The following is a 17,220-nucleotide window of genomic DNA, read 5'->3' as shown; positions in this document are numbered from 1 at the left end:
AAGATAAGAAGTACCTGGATGATGAAGCCTCTTCAAGACATTCAAGCAAGTCCAGTTGCTTTTATCCTTTAAACTCAAATCTGATCCAGGATCAGTGAGTTGACACTCAGAACTATCATTAAAGTGAATTAACTTTTTTCCTGTCTGTTCTATTCATGATTCCTCTGGCAGGTTTGTGATTAATATTCCAGGAATGTGTGTCAGTTTTCAGTCTTTTTTTCCTGTTTCCTTCACAAACATGGGGGATGAAGTCCTGAGTGACGATCAAGAAACTCCCTAAAAATGAGAAGTAACGACAGCAAGGAAATCACCTGAAGTCAGTAAAAGTGTCATTTTAATAAATGGATTTAAAAGTCAGATCAGAGATTTTGTCAGATTTTACTTCTATTAAATGCCTGGGAAAAGCTTGCTTTCATCCTGAGCTCAGGAGGGTTCACTGTTTTGTTTCCAGTGTTGTGTTTTTGCCTCTGGAATGAAATTTCATTCTTATGTACACTGCTTGTTCTATCCATCAATCTTTCATCTCTCTCTCTCTCTCTCCTCTGACCTTCGTTAGCAGTCCAGTGAAACTCAGCTAATTTATCTGAGGACTTCACTTTGAAACCCTCTGTTTCAGACACGCTGTCGTCTGCCTCCTCAGATGCTGAAACTGTCAGACGTCCTAAAAAATGTCTGGAGAATCATGGATGAGATTCACCTCTAGTAGGATTTAACAAAACATCTCTGTGTTGTTAAATGCAGTTGACATGAAATGTGTTAAGTTGGTCAGGCTTGTTTTATGAAGTAGGTGTCGTTTTATATCAGGAAACAGGAGATGTGGTGCTGACAATCTGGTGCGTCTGCAGCAGTGAAGGAGAGGAAACTGCTCATCTGATCAGAAGATCATGAGTGTAACTCTGATGTGGATGACGTGTCCGACCCTCAGCTTTATCTTTGTATCACTTCAGCACATCAGGAGCTGTTGACACGGACATGAAAAGCTGCACTTAAGAGTCCTGATGAGGAAATAAGAGTGAAGAAACTAGTAGCAGACGATCGGAGGAGCTTGACACTGGACATGGATGGCAGGGTGCTGCTGGTGCTGCTGGTGCTGCTGGTGCTGTGGAGCTCAGGTAGGCTTCCTGTTGGAGGTGTTGTTGATCTGCATGGTTCAGATAGACGTGTGTTTGAAACGGCTCGAATCAACTGGCTCATGTCCTGGAGGCAGCAGCTGCATTTCTGGATTGACTCCCTCACTGTTTGCTCCAGTCGGCCCTCAACTGCTCTGATGGTCTGTATTCCGTATGTCAAGAAGTCAAATAAATGGACTGTTCTCCAGTTGTAGTGTGCTGGTACAAACACAGTAGTTCAATCACATGAGGTGGCTGAGCTGCTGCTAAACCCAGAGAGTGTCGGTCCTCCACAGTCTAACTAGTCTCAGCTTAGTTTCAGATCAACTTGAAAAATATTCTTTTAATTTACATGAAGCAGGAGAGACAAGATAACAGGAACGCTGGGAAAAGACTGAGTGTCAACAACTGAACCATGAAATAAGAAACTAGAATCAAAGAAACTGAAGCCGCATTTGCAGAAATTGTGTGTGTGTGTGTGTGTGTGTGTGTGTGTGTGTGTGTGTGTGTGTGTGTGTGTGTGTGTGTGTGTGTGTGTGTTGGGGGGGGGGGATGGCTTCAGGTAACTGGTTTGAACTGGTCCCTCATCTCTGTGAGTAGAAACCATCTGAGGTGGAGGGTGAAGATCTGCTTTGACCTCCTGATCTCCCAGTAAAGCCAGCATAGATGTTGAGCTTGGAGGAGTTGATGGCCTCCTTCATCTTCTTGTTGGAGATGTTTGCTAAACTCAGCACCACCACAGATCAGAGGAAAGTCCAATTGTCAGCTGGACATTGGAGTTTCTAGTGACCTGCAGGATCTTAGTTGTGGTGGCAGCAGGCCTGTTCCAAGAGCTGGGCTCACATTCATGATCAGGCTTCAGAATGGTTCTGGACCACCGAGTGACAGAAGCTGATCCTGGAGCAGCAGAAGACAAATATAGAGAAGAAAAGACAAAAGACAGAGAGAAAGGAGGGAGAGAATGACAAAAAGATGGAAACAAGATGAGGGTGAAAGACAAGCAAAGAGAAAGACAGAGGGACAGGGGGATGGAAGACAGACAGACAACCAACAACAGCAACAGCAGCAATAATAGTTTTGATATTGTCCTGTTATTGATGTTTTCATGTGAAAGTGGCATATTTAAGATAAAAGACACTGTTAGAACAGAAAGATCCAGAAAACCCACCAACAAGAGGTGTGTCTGGTACAGATGTGGAATTATTGGCTCACACAATGTTGAGGCAACTGGGAAGAAGACAAACAAAAAAGGCTTGTGTGATTCAGACATTCATCAAAAATGGTCCTGTAGAACTGTTCAATGTGTCATGACTTCAGAAGCTCAAATCCTCTCTAAGTTCTAGTGAGAGTGGAAGAGATTATAAAATGAGAGAAGCAGGGCCCTCACTCAGAGCTGAAACAGCTCAGTTGGGAGAGCGTTAGACTGAAGATCTAAAGGTCCCTGGTCCGATCCCAGGTTTCAGCAGAGGAACAGCATTGACTTTACTTTCCAGTGGAGGAACTGCAGACATGAAGGAGACTCACATCTTGTTCTGTGCATTCTTATGACATTCAAGACATTTTTGGAGCCTCTTGTTGGATTTTGCCACAGAGAATCAGAGCCAATCAAAAGCATGGTGGACTTTAACATGGAGGATTGAACAAGTCAAGAAAGCAGCAGTTTGACCTTCACAGGTGTTTCTTTTCCTGTCTAAATGCTGTAGAAAGAGCCTGAGTAGCTCAGACGGTAGAGCATCAGACTTTTAATCTCAGGGTCCAGGGTTCAAGTCCCTGTTCAGGTGCTGTGGATGTTCCAGTGTTTGACAACATGGTACTGGATTAAGTTTAGTGTTGAACAAACTGTCATCATCAAAAGTAGAAGTGTTCTTGTCTTGCCACTGTGAGAGAAAAGTGACCAACAATAATTTCATGTGGCATACAATTAACAAAAGACCACAAATGACACTGGTCAAGTTAATTTTATTTATATTGCACCAAATCACAACAAAACGTATCTCATGACACTTTACAGGTAGAGCAGGTCCAGTACCAAACTGCTTCAATGAATCTACACCAACAATTCTCCATAAGCAAGCACATCCTGCAACAGTGGTGACAAAAACCTTCCTTTTAACAGGCAGGAACATCGAGCAGATCCAGGCTCAATGGGGACGGCCTTCTGCTTTGACCGGTTGGGGGGAAAGAGAGCAGGAGAGCGGGGCAGAGACAAAGACAGATAATGGAGGAAGACAGATATGCAGAAGGAGAGAGAGGGACAGAGATAAAGAGCAAGAGAAGGGAAGAGACTGATGGACAGACGGTGAGCAGGTGGAGCTACGGGTGGCAGCTTGAGCCTCTTCAGGTCTGCAGCCTCCTCCAGCAGCACCCAGATCTGGAATGAGAGGAGCCTGAAGGTTACGGAGAAGAAGACGAGTTATTAATATGTATGAGTATGATTTATGTATGACACATATAGGAGGACAGAGAGGAGTAGAGAGAAGCCCAGTGCACCATGGGAGATCCCCCAGCAGTCAAAGCCTATAGCAGCATATCTAAGGGCCAGCCTAAGCAGCCCAACTATAAGCCTGATCAAAAAGGAAGGTCTTTAGTGCGCTCTTAAAGGTCGAGAGGGTGTCTGCATCCTGGACCGAAACTGGGAGACGGTTCCACAGGAGGGGAGCCTGATAGCTGAAGGCTCTGGCTCCCAGTCTACTGTTAGAACTCTAGGAACCACCAGTGACCCTGCATCCTGGGAGCGAAGGGTTCTAGCTGGATAATAGGAGACTAGGAGCTCTGTCAGGTATGAAGGAGCCTGACTGTTGAGGACTTTGTATGTTAGAAGGAGAATGTTGAATTCTCTTCTAAATTAACAGGGAGCCAATGCAGAGAAGCCAGAACAGGAGAGACATGGTCTCTTCTACTAGTTCTCATCAACACGCGGGAAGCATCATTTTGGACCTGCTGGAGAGTCTTTAGGGACCCACTGGTGCAGCCTGATAGGAGGGAATTGCAGTAATCCAGCCTGGAAGTGACAAAGGCATGGACTAGTTTTTCTGCATCTTTTTGAGACAGGATGTGTCTGATCTCAGCAATGTTTCACAAATGAAAGAAAGCAGTCCTTGAAATTTGCTTAATGTGGGCATTAAAGGACAGATCCTCATCAAAGAGAACTCCTAGGTTCCTTAGGGTCGTGTTGTGGGCCAAGGTGATACCTTCCAGGGTACCGATCTCATTAGATAAACTTGTAAAGTGTCATGAGATAACTTCTGTTGTGATTTGGCATTTATAAATAAAATTGACTTGACTTGACTTTGAAATTAGAACTAAATTTCAAGTAGAAAAATCTTTCCTCTTCAATCCTGTCACTCAGTGTAGGAAACTGTTTCAAACAAATTCTACTGTTAAACAGTTCAAGTGTTTCTAATGAAGCTGAATGTGCTCTCTTCTACTTTCCTCAATTGTGTTTCTTTCATGTCCTCCTGAGATCAAAGACAGAATTCTCGGTACTGTCAAAGCCCTGATGACATCATCAGGAATTCTGACTTTGATCTGGAGACTCTTGTTTCATCTGAATAAGAATAGAAAGTTGATGGAGGGATGGACTTAACACTAAAATCAGCTGATCTGATCCACATTCTAATTTTTCCTTTCCCTCTTTAGGAGTCATGGAGAATAGTAGTGTATATAATAATGTATATACAACCTTGTAGTATCTTTCCAAAGCTTTTAGTATTTCATCTTGTTTCTACTTGTAGTTTTAGTGTCTGGATCTTTTCTTTTTATATCCTGCTGTCTGCTCTTTGCTTTTGGAGCTTCCCTCAACAACTACCAAGCCTCCTGGGTACTGTAGGAAACATGGTCAAGTTCTTCTTACTTTTGCAGTCAAGTCCTGCTCACATTGGTCTGTCTTCATTTTGACTCCTCCCACTGCCACAATGACCAGCCTTTATACACTTGGTGACTGGGGCCCTGGTTGCTGCAGGCCTCAACACCAGCCTGTGGTTGTGAGCAGGGCAGAACAGAACTGACAGTATCTCACATGCAGGACCTGGGTCAGTGCCTGGTGCCAGCTGGGGCACCGCTTTAATCTGGACGCCCTGGAAGATCTTCTCCAGGAACTCGCCTTTTTCAGTCGAAACAGCATGAAACTTCAAGTAAAGAATTAAAATTATTTCATTAACAATGAGGCCTCTGTCATAAAACAAAAGGAACAACTGACTACATCACCATTTCCACCTCTTTTTAACAGATTCACATTTCAAAACAATCAGGTTTATTTTGCTCCTTTCTTTCAGCAGAGAATGGTTTTGTTCCATCAACCTCTGGGTTCTGGGCCCAGCACGCTTCCTCTGCTCCACTCTGCTCTACCATTCATTGAACAGGCCTTAATTGAGGAGAGCAGGATTGTGACAAGAACAGGAATGTGAGTGTTGAAGGTTTCATAATTTGCTCTGAAGCAGGCCTCAGCAGGTAAAGATTCATCTCTTATTTCAGAGGAGGATTTGAAGAATTCATTGTTGCTGAACTGTTTATGCTTCAATTTCTGGACGTTCACTGGTGGAATGTTTGTGGGTCAGAGGTGAAAAGAGTACAAGTGCACCTGTTGTGTGTGATGGGGCACCAACATGCAAGAAGTTGTGTCTCCTCAGAGACTGGAGTCTTCATCCAGCGCCTTAAACCGCTCGGCCACACTACCTCAATGTGCTATTCAGGGAGTTGGTCTGCTAAAGGCATGTTGAAGAGGAAGTAACATAATGATATAAAAATTATTCTGAAGGGGGACCCCTTTCCTCCCACGGTCACAGGAAGTGACGACAGCGCTGCTAGAAGCAGCCAGGAAAGAAATGGTAAAAGGACTCAATTTGTACAGCTCCTTTCTACCTCAGCACGCCACGCTAGCAAACCCCCTTTTGTTTGGTTTGGTTGTTGTTTAGTGACTGTGGATGAACACACAGGAGAAGTTGTGCATGAATTGGTGTTCCCTGTTCACTTGAATATATGCAGGAGTATGAGGTGGAAATAATACTGTTTATTTTTGTTCTTATTTCAGAACTGTTGACACAACGGTGTCAGATTAAAGCACTTCACCTTCCAGATGCTGGTCTCCTTCTGGTGTCCTGACTGACACCCATCTTGTGTTCTGGATCCACCTGAACGAAGCAGCTCCAGATCCCTGAACTCCCTTACAGGTAAAGAAAATGGATGGCTGGATGGAAGTCCCCCAACTGTGGCTGTTCTGAAACTCTTCTCCTCAATCACTCCTGAGTTGACACTCTGAGATGGGAAACTCTGAGTATCTGGTTCCAGAACAGCTGATCTGAGTTGCTTCCATCAACTGTGAGTACGTTCACCTTGAGTTGCACACGTGCACAACCACGACAAAACGCCATCATCAATGGAGCCCCGACACCACGAGTCACCATGACAACCACAAACAAAATAACAAGTTATTTCACACCAATTCATTGAAACAAGACCTTCCTATATTTATGGATCCATCACAAATATGAGCCTTCCCAGTCTGTCAGGTGGTAGAATTCAGTCAGCACCAATAACAGGAGAGTCAGAGTTTAGAAACCAAAGACAGACATTAAAGTCTCTCTGATAAAACAAAAATATAGTGAAGTATACTGGAAAAGAATATTGCAATATATTAAATATGATATTTCCATGGAGGGGCAGTTTTACATTTTTATTCTTGGATGCATTATATTTTAGAATCAGAAAGGCAGTTACAATGACATCATCAAGAAAAAACCTGGTGCTGACAAAGGTGAGGTGAACAATTTTCACAATCAATCCCAAATTTAGGCCTGAAGTTAGAAAATAATATTAGCTAGCTAGCTAACGTTAGCTAGTTAACGTTAGCAAGCTGTCAATATTTAGCACCATCAAATAGTTCAAACAAGGTCAACAGCTGTTAGAATGATGGTCACATGATTTAACCTTCCTCCTGTGTGACCTGTTTGGAGGTTTTAAATGCATCAAAGAAGCACATCAATTTGTTTATTGCTTTTTGACTTTGTCAGGAAGCTCCAGTTCAAAAAAATAAAGCAAAAAAATGTTTGTCACTAAATTATAAAAGAGTAAGTATCGGTTTTGACCCAGTGATCAAAATAAGATGATAAAGCAACAATTAGAGCCAAACCTGAAGTCAGAAGTGCACTGTCAGCAACCCACTGACAGCAGCTCCTCTCCCAGTCATGGGAGCTTCAGGGGATTCTCATTTGGCCTCGTTTTCCCATCGACCTGCACAACAACAAAACAAACAAAGACGGCCATGTCCAGTGTGGTCCTGGATATGACGACTGGACTGCAGGGTCCCAGTATCACTGTGACAATTCTTTTACCAGCTATGACCTTGGACAAGAACTTCTCAGGAGGAAACTTATGGTGGCACAGTGAAGAAAACTAGACCTGAGCTGCCTGCTGAAATCTTGCAGGTGAAGGACAGAGCTCCACCTCTTTGACAGACACCACCACTGTTGGCTCATGTTGTCAAAAAATGAAGTGTGTCAGTTTTTGACACACACACACATCTAAACACACACACACATACACATGCATGTTCTTTCACACAGAGACTTTTCCTCTGTTTTTGTTTTTTACTGGTTTTGAACCAGTAGTTGGTTTCTGTTGGTTTGATCTGCTTGACTGGTTGTTGTTTGTTTGACCTTGCAAATCCATATTTTGGGTTCTGGCTTGTTCTGCTTTTCATTTTGTGTTTGTATTAAAGTTCATTTGCTGAAAAAGAGACTTTTTTCCTTTTTGTTGAGGTCAATATATGAGGGTCGAAACTGACCCATAACACCATGGATGTTACAATAGTTAATAATATTAAAATGAATAATAAATAAAACCAATCCATGTCAGAGATGTGTTCTAACACCCCTGAGTAATGGTCAGGAAACACAACAACCTTTTGTTTATTTCTATGATTTTCTTGAGGTTCATTTTATCATTTTTTTAACTGAAATCGAGGGTTTACTGACTAAAAAAAGGTCTCTCTATGTTGGCCCTGCGATGGACTGGCGACCTGTCCAGGGTGAACCCCACCTCTCGCCCGTTGACGCTGGGATAGGCTCCAGCCCCCCCGCTACCCTTAATGTGTAGGAATAAGTGGAAGATGACAGTGGATGGACTATACTATACTAATAAGTACTGACAACGAACATTAAAACAAAATCGCTGTTCACTATAAGCTGACGAGTAAAAACGTGATGAAAAGGATGACGGCGGCCGGTCGGACTCTCAGGGTTACAACCATCCTTAATGCCTTGATTTCTTTTCTTTTGAACCAATAAATCATCTCAAAACAAATTTGAACTCTCAGTCCGACTTTTTGATTGGCGGCCCCGACCCCACACCCGCCCCGCCCTCCGTGGTGTTTCAGTGCACGTTGCAGAGACGCTGTGTAGACGAGCAGCAGACCTTCACCTGTGGCGGCAGCGTGGAAAGTTGGAAGAAAAAGACGAGCGGATTTATGGACGCATTTCTGTTATCATCCTGCTGAAAAGAAGACGGAGTGTGTTGTTCCTGACAAGGATGGGGAGCGTTGTGGATCTTAGATTAGTGGAAAAAACACGACCAGTTTGAAAAGACACCTGAAGGCCCGCCATCCCGCAGCTGGAGCTTTACTCTTGTGGCTTGTCAGTCAAATACAGAAAATAAACAAGAACTTGCACTTTTTCTAACAGGCTTCTGACGTTTCATTATTATGATCATGATCCTTATTGACAAGAGCAATGTGCTTCAATCTCAGTTTAAATGACAGTTTCATGTTTGCTTTGTATGGAGTTTTATAGAACATCACATATCCCTTTGCAACATCTCAGGAAAATAAAACATTGCTTCAGACAAAAATGAGACTAAAACTTAAGACAAAAGACTAAATTTAAACTAAAACTTTTCTAAACTAAAAGGCGAAGATGGGAATTTAACTGAATCCAGTCTTCGATGACTGACGATAACTAAAACGAAAGGAAAAATTCTTGTCAAAAAGAATCTCTGCTAGCTTGACAAATAAGTGGCACAAACTGGGTTCAAGCTGGACTTTGGACACTGGTATCTGCAACAACTCCCATCATCTCCTAATCTAGCATCTCTGCTGTGGTCAAACTATTTTACAGAACATTTGACAGACCTGTGGAGCAGTGAGGACAGACATGAGTTGATCCACATGATCCACTGAAGCGCCATTTCACCCTGCCACTGAGGTCACCAACATGAGCTGGAGTTGGGACTCTTGAACTGAACCTGGTATCACAGCGACACCTACTGCTGCAAAATGGAACAGCAACATTGAACCCAAGTACAGGATTAGAGGGAGACTGATGGTCGCTGTTTGGGTTTTTGAAGAACAAGGAGGGCGTTGGTTCAAGCTGGATTCTCAGAGACTATTTCCCCAACCTCTACATTGGCATCTACATTATCATCCAGTCATGTGACTGAAGTCATCCAGTCATGTGACTGAAGTCATCCATTCATGTCAGTGATGTCACTTGGCAGGACTGTCATTGCCGTCACATTCTAGAAAAGAATCCAGACTCCACATGTGGCTCCCATGATAACTGATGGACCTCTGGTTGGAGGCTGGACGATGATGTTTGGACTTGAAGGAAAACTCCTTGTCCAAATTCCATTGTGTTCAAATTTAAAGTCCCACAACAAGAAGTAGCTGAATCTGACAGATGAAGGTTTGGAACTCCAAGATGGTTGATGTTTTCTTGACTTGATGCTCTGACTGTCAGGGTAGATGACAGCTTCTTTCTGCTGCTGCATCTGAGTGGCTATGATGTGAGGTTTTACCTCCCAAGGTTGTCTGGTTCCAGGGGAAATTTGAAAATTTCAGTCCCCAATCTTGGCTGTTCTGAAACTCTTCTCCTGAATCACTCCTGAGCTGCAGCAAGAAAAAATACCAGTGCCCAACCAGATCAACTTCATGGCTGCTAACAGCCTCAGACACTTGATTTCCATCAATCTGGAGCCAAGAAGGCCCTCACCTGTGGTTCTCCTCCAGGAGGGTCCAGGCTCTGCCATTGTGGCTCCTTGTGCCACTGCCAGAGAGCCTCAGCTGCACACTGCAACATTTCAACAGGAGATTTACATTCCTTCAAATGTCCTGACATCTTATTCCAATGATTCTGTTCCATATTTATATTTTAAAATCAATCACACAATGAAAGCTGCCACAGCTGGTTTAAGTGAGAGAACACACTAAGAGATTTGAAACCAGTAAAATATGCTTTTCTGTGTGCAAACTAGTGAGGGGCATGGAAGGATATTTTACCACCAATACAGAACCCAAACTTTAGTCATGTGATGAGATGGTGACTCTGATTATGAAATTAATGGACAAAATGTGAATTGAAAGAAAATGCATTTCTTCAGTAGACTTTGATCCAACATTTGTAGTTAGATTTTGGTGGCTGCTCCATGTTGGAGGAAACCAGGCCAATGTTGGAACGTCACAGGGAAACTCGTTTGCCTCCTCTGCTGCCAGTTCAACCCACTTTGGCAGACGACCACTCACTCCCATCAGTGGAGAGCAGCTTCAACTTAGTTTGGAAGTTTCCATTGTGGATGCATAGGAATGTGGAGAAAACATCCTTCGTTAAAAGTGGGATTTGAACCCACGCCTCCAGGAGAGACTGCAACCTGAACGCAGCGCCTTAGACCGCTCGGCCATCCTGACAGAAACTTATAGTTGCAGACTGCAATATGAAATGAATTAATTCATTGACAAAGTAGAACTTTTCCACAGGAGCGACTGGCTCCTGAGTTGTTGTATTTATTGTTAACATTAAACACACAGTCTGTGTTCATGGCAGTAAGAAATGAATTTAATTTTTCTAAAGGACAAGAAATGAACCAGAACATTAGAACCACATAATATCTCTTTATCAGTTTGTTCCATGGGACACATTCCAGACAGGAAGGTCCCACTGAGACTTGAACTCTGATCACTGATTCAGAGTCCAGAGTGCTCACCATTTCACCATGGAACCAAACACAAGGAGGAGTTTCCTCAAAATACAACTTGACATCACCTGCAATCCAAACTGTTGATATTTGGAGGTTCATCTTGCTCTTGTTCCAGACTACATTGCCAAAAGGAACATGAACCACAAGGAAATCATGGAACTCCAGATTAATTCAGGACCTTCTAACTACATCGTATGACCTGTGAGCAAAGACTGGCCAGGCCTTCCTTAATTTATCAGTTAATTACTGCTTCAACAAACATGCCACATAATTAAGTTACCAGAATTTCTCTCATTGAAAAACCCACCAGCCTGATTTCTTGACATGACATGAAAAATTCTCCAAAAACACACAGTTGGGGTCCACAGATACAAGGTTAACCAGGAGGAATCCTGCTCCTGAACCATGGATGGAACAAAATCCACTGGAAAACTCAGCAATTCCTGAGTGCCACATCCATCCAGGAGCTTGGGTCTCCACTTGACTGTGATGATCCATGAGATCCAAGGAGGACAGAGGAAAGAAGGATCCTGTTGGAGATCTCCTACCTTCTTCCTACAAGTCAGAGGTTCATAACCTCACTTGTTGGTGGTGCCCTCAACCTGCTGAGAGCATCACTTAGTTATCTACAGAGAAACATAGCAGCTCTTCTGAAGGCTGCAGGAAACCTGCTGGAACTGAGACTTGGACTCAGGTCACTGGATTCAAAGTCCAGGGTGCTAACAGGTCCACCATGGCATCTGGGCTTTACTTACCGTGTAAACAGGACCACAGTGGTCGTCTGGTTTTAATTTTCACAAACAAATACGGTTTAAAACTTGTAGACAGTGACACAGGGCTCTTATTTGAAGGGCCATGGGATGTGAAATATCCCAAACCTCTGAGATCAGAGCGCTCACTTTGAACTCAGGGTCCTGACTTTGGGGGTTCTTCCTTTGGTCTTCAAATACTTGCGGTTTTTATTGGCATAACTTTCAACTTGCATGCAAAAAGAGAATCACAGTCAACTTAAACCCAGCAGACAGTGTTTATTTCTAATGAATCAGACAATCGCACAAATGAGAATTAAAGGAAAAACAACAAAAAAAAAGGTTTAAAAAAATCATTCACCACTCTGAAGCTTTTGAAAGTTCATTTGAAGGTTTAAAGGTGGTGGTGAGGAGGACACCCTGATCCTCCCTGTCGTCACTGCCAGGATTCTTTCTTCTGGTGCTGTGGTTCTTCTGATGAAGGGCGGCATGATGTTTGCTGTCTCAGGCTCCACCAAATGTCCTCTTCAGGACGCCACAATGTGGCCTCTTCAGTGCTCCATCTTCCCTGCATCGGAGACACAAGGGTTTCTCCTGGTGCCGACCCTATCATCCTTCTACCGAATGGTGCGGCGATGGATCCTCAGAGGACGCTGGGATCCTTCTTCTCATCAGTGCCACAGTTTTTCATGGAGGGAACAACAGGAGCTTTTTAGTCATGTTTTGCTCGGTGTTTCCTGCTCAGAGCATCAGGATCTGTGACGCCATCTTGTGATAGTGGGTCATCATCTTGTTGTGTGATAGTGGATTCATTTATCTGCTATTTCAACACATTCAAGTTCATTATCCCTACATGTCAAAATACATTTCGTGTGGAGTTTTAGTTTCTGGACTCAATCATAATGTGTGCATTTATTCTTCATGAACATTTCTCAGCTTTTTAAGTTTATGATATTTTGTCTTCCTCTGTTTTCTATTCCATTGTTGTTGATGATTCTATTGCAGGTTTGAGTTCCCTGTTGACTGAAGCAGAAACAGGAACAAAAAGCTGGAGGTGGTCAGAGCTCCAAGTTGGGACGCTGATATTAAAGTAGGAGATGAACACATCCAGGTTAGCCATCACTCTCAGAACCTGCTACTTTACCTCTTCAGAATGTAGCAGCATAGCATAGCTTCATCTCACCAGTTAGTGGCCCACTTTGATGTCTGGGATATGAGGTTAAAGGTTCTTTACAGCTCTGAATGAAGGGTTTATAAAGTGTGAACAATGCCATGAATAACACAAGCATTCAGTAATCCTTGATAAAGGGAGACTCACCATCAAGTTGGACAAGTTGAAGAACAAAAGGACTTCTCCACGATCACATTTATCCTCTCTGTCTCTGCGTGGACACAACAAATGAGCTGGTTCAGAGACACGAGGCAAAAAAAGCTGGATGAACTCTTCTTCATTCCAAAAATGACTTCACCCTTGAACACTGACGTCAGGTCATTTTATAGGGTCCTCCATTTTTTCATTTATGTGACGTTGCATATTGGGAAATAATTAATTATAAAAAAAAATACTATATTTTGATGAAAACTATATTTGATCAGGAAAACTACATTGGGTCAAATAAATGCATCGTTAGTGACGGTGTTACTAATTTTAACTTTAGTGCTCTGGTGCTGATTGCGTCATTAAGATCTTCATGAAGAAATAAACTGAGATTTGTAAAACTTTTTTTTTTTTTTTTTTACAGAGTTGGCAGTTTGAGCATTGAATCTTTCTTTGTGTTGAGAACAAACCCTCAAAGCCTTCATGTTTCAGTTTGCTTCACAGCTAACAGACAAACACCTCTTAGCCTGGTTCTGGTAGTCCAGGTTTAAACACCAACACAAGGATTTTATGCTGATTTCTTCACATGCAGCTGAAATCTAGACTTCAAGTGTTCATGTGAGGTTACAGCTTCACGCCTATTTAGTTTTCAACAAATATTAAGTCACTTTAATGCATTGAGCTCACTAACGAACTTTAGTCTCAGTAGCTGAATCTGTTAGGGGGAAGGCAGTGTGGACCGGCAGGAGCCTCCTACAAAATGCAATGGAGAGAAGAAGAAATCCTGAGGAGTCGCTATGAGATTGAAGTGTTAAAGACGTGGCTCCTTTGGTGGTGATAGGATTTGAGCTATTGACTCTATTTTTAGTTTATTTCAATGTTATTGCAAACATCAGCTGCTCACTTATCAGCTAGCAAGTAAACAACAGTATTGTTCAGTGTGCTAGCTGAAGTAGACCGAGCGGTCAGTTGAGTCTTTATTTCCATGTGTGCTCATGGTAGCAGGGGTTTAGATTTCTAAATGTAACCCTTTTACCACCGGCTCCAATATTAAAACCCACCTTAGGCTTACAGGGAACACTTTAACTCATTTCAAATATCTTGTATGGTAAAAGTCCCATCTGGAATAATTAATATCAATCTAGGGCAATGTATGATTCTCACTCTTAAATATTCAAATGGAGGCTATGGGGAGTACACTTGACCTTTAAACTCTGCTGTAAAACTTCAGTAACAACACACAAATTCAATGAAACAACACAAGATTTCAGTTTAGAAAATGTATTAAAAGCTTGCAGAAAAACACATTCAAACCTTGAATAAACAAGACTATAGAAAATAAAAAAAACCCCGGGGTATATTGTTTGTCTTTTTTTCAACTGTCTAATTTTATTTCGAGTGCACTCATGTTTACTTTCGTTGGCGCGCTTTAGTTGGAGCTCATGATGGAAACCTTTACCAGATCCCCCCGTGTGTCGGTGAAGTCAACAATACCGGACCGCAGCCGATGAATCCCTCGCTCGTTGTGGCAGCAACCGTCCCGCTCGCAGCAGCCCGCAGCAACAGACCTCCGTGACTCGGCAGCAGCGGCACATCCTCTGACTCCGTCGGCAGCAGTGACGCGTCTTCCGTTAACGACTCTCTGCCGAGGCGACTATCCGAAGCTCCTGTCCCGTCCGTGCAGCGTCGTCTCCCTTCAGCGTGGACAGCCTTAGCCTAGCTCCCGCTAGCTTCTGTAACTGGACTTGCCTGGTGCTCAAAACACAATCGGTGGCGGAGAATCCGACTCACGCACTCCGATCACGTCGGTCAATTACAGTTCACAGTCCGTTACCGATAAAAACTCCTCTCCGACGACACACAGTCTCCAAACTCCGATAACGTTACGCCATTCACACGATGCTCCTTCCTCGCGCTCGTTTCTCCCGGAAGTGTAAACACTAAAGGTCATGAACTCACGCACGTAACCTAACGTAATAGAATTACTTTAACATTTTTAAAGACATTCACACCCCATGAAATGATGTTTTTTTGAAAGTTACTAATTTTAAACAAATTTTTACATTTTAATATCTTCTTCATAATACTTATTTATGTAAATTTTAAGTTAACCATGAACTGGCATTTTATTCTTAATTTATTCCTGTGAAAATCATGAAATAAATACCACTGATCTATCAGAGTATTACATACACCTAGGATTAAATTAAAGCTGCAGTCAGCGTTGTTTGGGCCTGAGCCTCCTCCCGCCCACCGGGGCCGAGTAGCAGGGGTCGTCCTGAATCCAGTGATGAATTTTATGAAAGCGGTGGGACTTGTACACTGCAAGCAACTGCTGTAAATTTACTACAAGATTTCAATAGTATCACCGTTTATAAAAATACAGTACTTTGCCGTTAATTCTAATAGGAATCTGTTAAATTACACCCCATGACTGTTTAACAGAACTATGCTGTAATGCTAAAATACAGTACTTCACTGTAAATAAAATAGTATCATGCAGTATCTTTGCCTTATGGACGCAAGGAGAATCTCCTGATCTGCACGTGAGGCCAGAGCCTTGGTTTACGCCATCCATCTCAATCTCAGTCATTTGGTGAGTAGCGATTGCATTTATTGTAGACACTGGCGCAAAGTCTGTAGGCCAGTGGAGGCTAAGTGAAGTTTCCAGTTTGTGTGGCGACACACGAGTGGGGGGTGCACTTATTAAAATATAATAGTGACCAAAGCCGGACAACGCCACCTTGGGAATTTCGCCCAAGGAAATAGTTACCGTACCGACCAAAAGGCACTCACAGGTTCATTTACTAATTGGCAGGAGATGTGGTTACATGACAAAAATATTTTATTGTAAACAGGCCAGCAGATTAAAAAGAGAACAAGAATAAATCTAAACAAGTCTGGAGCTTACCAGTGGGGGTGAGGGATCCCAAGGTAGAAGACACCCTGATCAATTGGGACATCACATTAAAAAAAAAAACACACATGATTAAAGCAAAACAGGGGTGCACAGCACACAAGAGGAAAAGCGACGCCAGGACCGTGAGCTTCCAGTACCTGAAACGAAATGACAAGAATTATAATTTAACACCAAAACTAAACAAAAAAAAACACAAAAACCAGAACCAAACTCAAACCACAATTTAAAAATTAATTCGAGAAACAAGATTTAATTATTAAACACAAATTAGCAAGGAAAAATAATACAACCCAAAATAACCATAAACTAGTTCATTTCTCCATTGCTAGACCAGGGAGCTAACAGATAGCCGTCCAGCAGCTTGCTACACCCTGAAGCCCAAGCGGAGGAATGGGAAACAATGCAGATCCAAACCTTCAGAGCACCATGAAGTACAGTTCAGTGGCGCCACACGGTGGACATCAGGATCTGGCAGACTCTGGTTAAACAAGATGAATTACTGAAACAACCTCCAGTTCAACACACAGCGGATTCCAATTCGTTAACACAGAAGCAGAGCACTCCAGTGAACACAGTAAACAGTGAACAAACAAACAAGCAAAACATGTGTAGATGGCCAGTAGGTCGCAGAACAGGCTAGTAGCAGAGCAGGCTAATAGAGCAGGAGCCTGTAACAAAGCAGGACAGTCTGTAGCAAAACAGCAGCCAGAGCAAAGCAGGGTAGTCTGTAGCAAAACAGCAGCCACAGCAAAGCAGGAGCATCTAGCAAAGCAGGATAGTCTGGCAAGACAGCGCCCGGTAGCAAAGCAGCAGCTAGTTCTTCCTCAGTGTCACGGCTCACCAGCTGTGCCAATCAGGTGTAGATCGCACGCATGCAGAGCAAAGGGTTTCACAGCTAGTATGCTGTGGCAAACAGCCTCTGCACGTCAGATGGGGGGGGGGGGGGGGGGGTGTTTCCCCACTAGCGGCGATTAAGGGACCGTGTCCCAAAAGCCGGACGCCTACAATTAAACACGTGAATATGAAAAACGTGCATGATCAGCATGCAACACGAGCTACAGGGAGCTACTGCTACATACCAGCACAGACGGTGGCGAGAAGGCAGACGTGAGGCGATCAGAGGCGGAAGCGAGGTGACCAGGAAGTGGGAGGACCGCGGAC

Source organism: Aulostomus chinensis, chromosome 4 (assembly GCF_037954235.1).
Source record: "Aulostomus chinensis isolate RoL2024-O1b breed Wild chromosome 4, RoL_Achi_v1.0, whole genome shotgun sequence".
Classification (NCBI taxonomy): domain Eukaryota; kingdom Metazoa; phylum Chordata; class Actinopteri; order Syngnathiformes; family Aulostomidae; genus Aulostomus; species Aulostomus chinensis.
This window is presented reverse-complemented; position numbering follows the sequence as displayed.